We start from the raw sequence: 10,219 nt of genomic DNA, 5'->3' as shown, positions 1-10,219 counted from the left end.
CCTTGATATGGTTTTTTAAGCTGCCTTCTGTTGGTTTTTAAAAGTTTCCCAATCCTCTAACTTCTCCCTAATTTCTGCTATATTATATGCCCTCTTTTTTCCTCTTGTGCTATCTTTGACTTCCCTTGTCAGCCACACTTTAGAATACTTAGTCATTTTTGGAAAGTACTGTATCTATCCTGCACCTTCTGAATTGCCCCCAGAAACTCCAGCCACTGCTGTCCTGTCATCATCCCTACTCGTGTCCCCTTCCAATCAACTTAAGCCAGTTCCTCTCTCATGCCTCTGTAATTCCCTTTACTGCACTATAATACTGATACAGCTGACTTTAGCTTCTCCCTCTCAAACTACTGGGTGAATTCTATCATATTATGATCACTATCCTCCAAGGGTTCTTGTGGGGAGGGACTGGACATGTTGTGTTAGTTTTGCTCCGAGGACGTTGACGGGAGACACTTTAGACAATTAATGAGAGACAAAGGTAGGTTGTATAGTGAGAAACTTTTCTCCATAAAGAGGATTCAAAAACTAGAGAGCATAGCTTTCAGGTGAGGAGTGAAAAGGTTTGAACAGATCAGGATTGTTCTTTTTTAATTCAGATGTAGGTTCCAACCTGGAACACACTTTCTGAGCAGAAACTTGCATAATATTTACAAGTAATTTGTGTGAGTCTCTGAATCACAAGGCATAGAAGGCAATGGACCAAGTATTGGTAAATGGAGTTAGTGTATTTGAGAGTCAGCAGACCCATCAACGTGCAAGTGTATGTTTCTGTGCTGTATGCCTTTACAACAGTGGCAGGGGAGATGTCCAGAAGACCAAAAATCAATCAATCTCAAAAACCCATGTAGACACATCTTTGATTTGGAGAAAATGTGTTGACTTAAAGAAGAAGTTTCTTATAGTAAGAAGTAAGCTTGGCTGGGTGAAAAGGTTGTTACTGGTGGATGGCTGGTTAAAGCCTTGGACCAACCTGATGTCAAACGAAGGAGTGGAGGGACTGACGTCAATGCTGGAAATAGTCGAAATGGGACTGTGAAGTAGGTAGAATAGATCAGAGATGAGACTGGGAGATAGGCAGAATTGATTGAAGGTGAGACTGGGAAATGGGCTGCTGAGAGGTGAAACTAGGAAATGGACAAGAGAGCTGAGACTGGGAAATGGGCAGGTGAGAGGTGAAACTGAAAAATGTCAGGTGAGAAGTGAAACTCAAAAATTGACAGAATGGATCGGAGCTGACACTGGGAAATGGACAGGTGAGAGGTGAGACTGGGAAATGGACAGATGAGAGGTGAGACTGGACAATGGACAGGTGAGAGGTGAGACTGGGAAATGGACAGATGAGAGGTGAGACTGGGAAATGGACAGATGAGAGGTGAGACTGGACAGATGAGAGGTGAGACTGGACAATGGACAGGTGAGAGGTGAGACTGGACAATGGACAGGTGAGAGGTGAGACTGGGCAATGGACAGGTGAGAGGTGAGACTGGACAATGGACAAGTGAGAGGTGAGACTGGGAAATAGGCAGAAGGATCAAGGAAGAAAGTAATAAGTTCTGTGGCATACAAATGTGGGCCTTCCATTTAAAGAAAAGGGGCACGTAAACAAGTCAAGTCAAGTCACTTTTATTGTCATTTCGACCATAACTGCTATGTACAGTACATAGTAAAAATGAGACAACGTTTTTCAGGACCATGGTGTTACATAACACAGTACAAAAACTAAACTGAACTACGTAAAAAACAACACAGAGAGAAAAAAAACTACACTAGGAAACTCAAGATATAAATGCAATTGATTATCACATACAAGAAGCAATAACATTGTTCCTTCTTTTTGAAGAAGTAGACATTGAAATGAGTCATAGAAAAGTACGGCAAAGAAACAGGCCCTTCAACCCATCTAGTCCATGCTAAACCATTTAAACTGCCTACTCCCATCCACCTGCACTTGACCACAGCCCTCCATATCTCCACCATCCATGTACCTATCCAAACCTCTCTTAAACATTGAAATCAAGCTTGCATGCACCAATTGTGCTGGCAGCTCATTCCACACTCTCACAGTCCTCTGAGTGAAGACGTTTCCCCTCACGTTTAGTGTTTAGACATTAAGAGACAGGATATGCAGTAGATTTTGAAGGGTATTAAGTTAGATAAGTTGCCAGATCTGAAAGCGATATACCAGGCTACTGTGGGAAGTGAGGGAGGAGATTCCTCAGCCTCTGGTGGTGATCTTTGCATCATCAATAGGGATGGAAGAAGTACCAAAGGATTAAAAGGCTGCAAAGTTGTCCCCTTGTTTAAGAAAGGGAGTAGAGATAACCTAGGAAATTATAGACCAGTGAGTCTGACTTCAATGGTAGGCAAGTTGTTGGAGAAGATCCTGAAAGGCAGGATTTATGAGCATTTGGTGAGACATAATCTGATTAGAGATAGTCAGCGTAGCTTTGTCAATGGCAGGTGGTGCCTTACGAACCTGATTGAATTCTTTGAGGATGCAACAAAACACACTGATGAAGGTAGCACAGTGGATGTAGTGTATGTGGATTTCAGTAAGGTATTTGATAAGGTTCCCCATGTGTCTCATTCAGAAAGGAAGGAGGCATGGGATCCAAGGAAACTTTGTTTTGTGGATCCAGAATTAGCTTGCCCACAGAAGGCAAAGGGTAGTTGTAGATGGTTCGTAATCTGCATGGAGGTCGGTGACCAGTTGAGTTTTGCAGGAATTTGTTCTTGGACTCCACCTCTTTGTGATTTTTATTAATGACCTGGATAAGGAAGTAGAAGGGTAGGTTAGTAAATCTGCTGATGACACAAAGGTTGGGGGTGTTGTGGATAGTCTGGAGGATTGTCAGAGGTTACAGCAGGACATCAATAGGATGCAGAACTGGGCTGAGAAGTGGCAGATAAGGTTCAACCCAGATAAATGTGAAGTGTTTCATTTCGGTAGGTCAAATTTGAAGATAGAATATAATAGTAATGGTAAGACTCTAGGCAGTATGGAGGATCAGTGAGATCTTGGAGTCTGTGTCCATAGGACACTCAAAGCTACCATGCAGGTTGTCCTTCGTCAAACATGGGATTGAATTCAAGAGCCATGAGGTAATCTTGCAGCTATATAGGACCTTGGTCAGATGCCACTTGGAGTACTGTATTCAGCTCTGGTTACCTCACTACAGGAAGGATATGGATACTATAGAGAGAGCAGAGGAGATTTACAAGGATGTTGTCTGGATTGGGGAGCATGCCTTATGAGAACAGGTCGAGTGAACTTGGCTTTTTCTCCTTTGAGTGATGATGGATGTGAGTGACCTGATAGAGATGTATAAGATGATAAGATTCATTGATCATGTGGATGGCCAGAGGCTTTTTCTCAAGACAAGAATGGCTAACATGAGGGGGCATATTTTTAAAGTGCTTGGAAGTTGGTACAAGAGAATGTCAGAGGTAAGTTTTTTACACAGAGAATGGTGGGTGCGTGGAATACACTGCCAGCAATGGCGGTGGAGGCAGATACAATAGGGTCTTTTAAGAGACTCTTGGATAGGTACATGGAGCTTAGAAAAATAGAGAGCTATGAGGTAGGGAAATTCTAGGCAGTTTCCAGACAGTAGGTTACATGGTTGGCATAATATTTTGGGCCAAAGGGCCTGGAATGTACTGTAGATTTCTATGTTCTATGTTTCCCTTAAACTTTCACCTTAACCCATGACCTCTAGTTATAGTCCCACCCAACCTTAGAGGAAAAAGCCTACTTGCATTTACCCTATCTATACCCTTCATAATTTTGTATACCTCTATCAAATCTCCCCTCAACACAGCCCTAACAATCCTATCCAATCCTTCCTTATATCTCAGGTCCTCCAATCCCGACAACATCCTTGTGAATTTTTTAGAAACATAGAAAACATACAGCACAATACAGGCCCTTCAGCCCACAAAGCTGTGCTGAACATGTCCCTATCTTAAAACTACCTAGGCTTTACCCATAGCCCCCTATTTTTTCTAAGCTCCATGTAGCCATCCAGGAGTCTCTTAAAAGACCTTATTGTATCCGCCTCCACCACCACTGCCGGCAGCCCATTCCACACACTCACCACTCTCTGCGTAAAAAGAATTACACTTGACATCTCCTCTGTACCTACTTCCAAGCACCTTAAAACTAAGCCCCCTCATGCTAGCCATTTCAGTCCTGGGAAAAAGTCTCCGACTATCCACACGATCAATGTTTCTCATTATCTTATACACCTCTATCAGGCCACTGCTCATCCTTCGTCACTCCAAGGAGAAAAGACCAAGTTCACTCAATCCATTCTCATAAGGCATGCTCCCCAATCCAGGCAACATCCTTGTAAATCTCCTCTGCACCCTTTCTATGGTTTCCACATCCTTCCTGTAGTTAGGCGACCAGAATTGAGCATAGTACTCCAAATGGGGTCTGACCAGGGTCCTATATAGCTGCACCATTACCTCTCGGTTCTTAAACTCAATCCCACGATTGATGAAGGCCAATGCACCGTATGCCTTCTTAACCACAGAGTCAACCTGCACAACAGCTTTGAGTGTCCTATGGACTCGGACCCCAAGATCCCTCTGATCCTCCACACTGCCAAGAGTCTTACCATTAATGCTATATTCTGCCATCATATTTGACCTACCAAAATGAACCACTTCACACTTATCTGGGTTGAACTCCATCTGCCACTTCTCAGCCCAGTTTTGCATCCTATCAATGTCCCGTTGTAACCTCTGACAGCCCTCCACACTATCCACAACACCCCCAGCCTTTGAGTCATCAGCAAATTTACTAACCCCTCCCTCCACTTTCTCATCCAGGTCATTTATAAAAGTCATAAAGAGTAGGGATCTCAGAACAGATCCCTGAGGCACACCACTGGTCACTGACCTCCATGCAGAATATGACCCGTCTACAACCACTTTTTGCCTTCTGTGGGCAAGGCAGTTCTGGATCCACAAAGCAATGTCCCCTTGGATCCCATGGCTCCTTACTTTCTCAATAAGCCTTGCATGGGGTACCTTATCAAATGCCTTGCTAAAATCTATATACACTACACCTACGGCTCTACTTTCATCAATGTGTTTAGTCACAGCCTCAAACTGATTTACTCTTTACTTCTTTACTCTTTCAAGCTTATTTACATCTTTCCTGTAGGTAGGTGACCAAAACTGGACACAATTCTCTAAATTAGGCCTCACCAACATCTTAATACAACCGCAACATAACATCCCCTCTCCTGTACTCAATACTTTGATTTATGAAGGTATGTACCAAAAGTATCAATATACCAAAAGATTTCTTTACGACCTTCTCTATGATGCCACTTTCAACAAATTATGGACCTGTATTCTCAGATCCCATTGTCCTACAACACTCCACAATGCTCTACTGTTCATATGTAAAACTCACCCTGGTTGGTCCTACTGAAGTGGAACACCTTTCTTGTCTGCATTAAATTCCATTTTCTATTTCAGCCCATTTTTCCAGCTGGTCCCGATCCCTCTGCAAGCCATGACGGCCTCCCTCGTTACCCACTGCACCCCTGAACCTGGTGTCATCCGCATGTTTGCTGACCGGTGAACCACATTACCATCCAGACCATTGACATAGACGACAAACGACAACTGACCGAGCGCCGATACCTGTGGCACTACACTCCTCACAGAGGCTAACATCTACTACCTCTCTGGCTTCTCACACAAAGCCAATACTGTATGTTAAAGAAGTCAGAAATGCAGTGACGTTCCTTTAAGACACAATGGAATGCTGATCTGAGGGGCCCAGGCTAGGAGGAGTGTACCTTTAACCTAAAATGACGTGATTTTTTTCTGTGTGAGTTACAGTTTCAGGGAGCGAGGTGCTTTACGGTGCTCCCCTGGTTTATGGTCAGATGTGCTGAAAGGGAAAAGAAGGGCAAAACTGGGCAGCCGGTCAGTGACCACTTGACCTTAGCTCATCTCAGCTTCAAGAGTCAGGCATTCAGCATTTTGTATCTTCCAGAGTGTAGATGAGATCCACAGAACTGTTCATTTACCCTTTACATCAGCAAGATGTCCAAATCACATCTACCCAAAGTCTTTCAATCTCTTTTCTTCATGTAGGTCCCAGTAAACGAAACATTAATAAGAGTAATTGCCTTAGGAAGATGAAGTTGTGAAAACTATAGTTGTATTTCACAATTAATTGTATAAAGGAGGGCAAACAGGTAATAGTTCGTGCTGTGTAAGAAAAGGAGACTTAGCTGAGCTAAGATTGGAAAGAGATTGAAGAAACCAATAAAATTAGCAGCCAAAAGTATAAAGGGATCAAAGAATCTGAGAAGCCCGAGGAGTGAAGTGGAGATCAAGTAAAACTAAAAACACAAAATGCTAGCAGAACTCAGCAGGCCAGACAGCATCTATGAGAGGAGGTAGTGACAACGTTTCGGGCTGAAACCCTTCAACAGGAGTGAAGTAACATGGGATGGTCGAGGGAGGATAAGAAGTGGGGGGGGAGGGATGAAGTAGAGAGCTGGGAAGTGATAGGCTGAAGGGAAATGGGCTAGGGGGAAGTGGAGAATTATGGGAAATAAAAGAGAAAGAAAGGTAGGGCTGGGAGGAGATTATAGTGAGGGGGGAAAAAAGAGGGAGAAAGAGAACCAGACTAAAATTATAGATAGGGATGGGGTAAGGGGGGGCAGGGGTATCAACAGAGGTCTGTGAGTTGAATGTTCATGCCGGCAAGTAGGAGGCTACCTAGGCGGGAGATAAGGTATTGCTCCATCGACCTGCGTGTGGCCTCATCTTGACGGTAGAGGAGGCCATGGACAGACATGTCAGAGTGGGAGTGGTCTGTGGAATTGAAGTGTGTGGCCGCAGGGAGATCCCACCACTGCTGGAGGACTGAGCGCCGGGGTTCGGCAAAACGGTCTCCCAGTCTGCGACGGGTCTCCCCAATGTATAAATGGCCACATCGGGAGCACCGGATACATTATATCACCCCAGCTGACTCGCAGGTGAAGTGGTGCCTCACCTGAAAGGACTGTCTGGGGCCTAGGATGGTGGTGAGGGAAGAAGTGTGGGGGCAGGTGTAGCACTTCTTCCGTTTGCAGGGATGAGTGCCTGGAGGGAGGTCGGTGGGGAGGGATGGGGGGATGAATGGACAAGGGAGTCGCGTAGGGAGCGATCCCTCCAGAAAGCCGAGAACGGGGGGAGGGGAAGATGTGTCTGGTGGTGGGATCCCGTAGGAGGTGGCAGAAGTTACACCTGCCCCCACACTTCTTCCCTCACCACCATCCTAGGCCCCAGACAGTCCTTTCAGGTGAGGCACCACTTCACCTGTGAGTCAGCTGGGGTGATATACTGTATCCGGTGCTCCCGATGTGGCCATTTATATTTTGGGGAGACCTGCCGCAGACTGGGAGACCGTTTCGCCAAACACCAGCGCTCAGTCCTCCAGCAGTGGCGGGATCTCCCTGCGGCCACACACTTCAATTCCACAGACCACTCCCACTCTGACATGTCTGTCCATGGCCTCCTCTACCGTCAAGATGAGGCCACACGCAGGTCGATGGAACAATACCTTATCTCTCGCCTAGGTAGCCTCCTACCTGCCGGCATGAACATTCAACTCACAGACCTCCGTTGATACCCCTGCACCCCCCTTACCCCATCCCTATCTATAATTTTAGTCTGGTTCTCTTTTTCCCCCCTCACTATAATCTCCCCCCAGCCCTACCTTTCTTTCTCTTTTATTTCCCATAATTCTCCACTTTCCCCCTAGCCCATTTCCCTTCAGCCTATCACTTCCCAGCTCTCTACTTCATCCTTCCCCCCACTTCTTATCCCCCTTCGACCATCCCATGTTACTTCACTCCTGATGAAGGGATTTGGCCCGAAACGTCATCACTACCTCCTCCCATAGATGCTGTCTGACCTGCCGAGTTCTGCCAGCATTTTGTGTTTTTATTTATTTCCAGCATTGGCAGATTCACTTGTGTTGCCATCAAGTAAGATTATTCTTGTTGAGGATGAGTAGAGGGTGTCAAGGAAGTTGGGTGAGTTAGTATGTGAATCAGACAAGCTGTGCTGTGAATGAAGTGAGGCAAAAGTCATGGTGATGTCATGAGGGGGGCAGCGGTGAAAAATAAAGGAAAACACCTGTAAACGGCCCAATCAGTGGGGAACGTACAATCCTTTCCTGAATGGCAGCTGCTTTAAGCTGAAAGTGCATCTACAGTCCTCATGAAATGAGAAATAAGGGCGATTGCTAACAAAAACGGCCATGTTATAAATCACAAGAAGAGTCCAAAACAACCACACTTATCTCTCTCGCCCTCTGTACTATGATGCTTGATGGAAAGAGATACACAGGGAAGGCCACCCAATTCCAGTTCTATGTCCCTGATTCAGCAGATTAATTAACAGTCCTCCTGACTGGCACTCTTCCCAGTGCCACATTTTCAATGCGTAGTTTACTTATTTCAACATCAAACTCTTGTGATTTCTCTGCTGATTGTCAACCCTAATACAGATCATGCCTTTCACCGTCAGTGTATTCCCAAATGCTGTCTGTTCTCCCTCTCTCTTTCTCTCTCCTTCTCTCTCTCCCTCTGTCTCTCTCTCCCCGTCTCTCTCTCTCTCTCTCTCACTCTCTTTCTCTCCCTCTGTCTCTCCCTCTCTCTGCTGTCTCTCCCTCTCTCCTTCTCTCTCTCTCTTCCTCCCTCTCCCTCTCTCTCTCTTTCTCCCTGTCTCTCTCTCTCTCCTTGCCTTAATTGGCTGAGGCACAGAGTATAAGAGTTACCATGTCACTTTGAAGTTTTTACAAGAGCACACAGAATATTATGTGCACCACACAAAAGGGAAGATGTGACACAGTTTGACCAGGGCAAATACAATTCACGTTGCCTGGATTGCAGCCTTTAGGTTATAAGGGATTGGACATGTTGGATTTGCTTTCACTTGAGCAAAAGGAAACTGAGAGGTGACACAACAGAAATATATAAAATTATGAGAACTTAGAGTAAATTGTGTCTGTTTCCATCGTTGGGCATCTAAGGTTAGAGGGCACAGGTTTATTGTGAGAGGGATGAGGAGTAATTATTTCACATGTTTGGTATCTGGAAAGAGCTGCCAGAAGAGATTGCAAATACAGGAACAGTAACAACATTTCGTGCTTCTGAACAGGTACTTGAATGAGTACAGAGGGATCTGGAGATCAGTGGGATCAGTACAGATGCATATTGAGCCATAGAACACCACAGCACAGAAACAGGCCCCTTGGCCCATCTAGCCTGTGCTGAGATCTTAATCTGCCTAGTCCCATCAACCTGCACCTGGACCATACCACCATACCCCTCTCATGCAGGTAGGTCTCTTCAATGAGCTCACAGGCACCACCTGCACTGGCAGGTCCTTCAGCACTCTCACCAGCCTCTGAGTGAAGAAGTTTCCCCTCATGTTCCCCTTTAACATTTCACCTTTCACCCTTAACCCAAAGATCTCCAGTTGTACAGGCACCCAACCTCAGTGGAAAATGCCTTCTATCTATACCGCTCATAATTTTGTAATGCTCTATCAAATCTCTACTCATTCTCCTACACTCCTAAGTCCTAATCTATTCACCCTTTCCCTATACATCAGCTCCTCGAGTCTCAGTCACATCCTTTTAAGGATGTTGCATTTGATACTGTTCACCCTCTTTCAGACTGTCCTGAAATGAAACTCTGGTCAGTTTGCCATCCACCTGCCGAAGTATTCCATACTATTTAGAACTTAATTCTAGATTGTTCCAGGCTAGGGAAGACCAGGAGGCATTGATTTAGGGTGAGCAGGGAAACACTTGAAAGGAATGTGTGGGACCACATTTTCACACAGAGCAGGGTGAGCGTATGGAAGAAGCTGCCAGAGTTGAGGCAGGTACAGCTCAAACACGTTTCGGGCCGAGACCCTTCGTCAGGACCAGAACCAGAATCAGGTTTATCATCACTGACATGTTTGTAGCAGCAGTACAGAGCAAGGCATAATTTCTATAAGATACAAAATGTAAATAAATGAATATTTCAAAAAAGCAGTTGTGAGTTAGTGTTCATGAAACCTGATGGTGGAGGGGAAGGAGCTGTTTCTGAATTATTGAGCGTGTGGCTTCGGGCTCCTGTACTGCCTCCCTGATGGTAGTAACGAGAAGGGGGCATGTCCTAAATGCAGAGGTTCTCTAAAA

The sequence above is a fragment of the Hemitrygon akajei genome, chromosome 6 (genome assembly GCF_048418815.1).
Source record: "Hemitrygon akajei chromosome 6, sHemAka1.3, whole genome shotgun sequence".
Classification (NCBI taxonomy): domain Eukaryota; kingdom Metazoa; phylum Chordata; class Chondrichthyes; order Myliobatiformes; family Dasyatidae; genus Hemitrygon; species Hemitrygon akajei.
Note: the sequence above shows the minus strand (reverse complement) of the source record.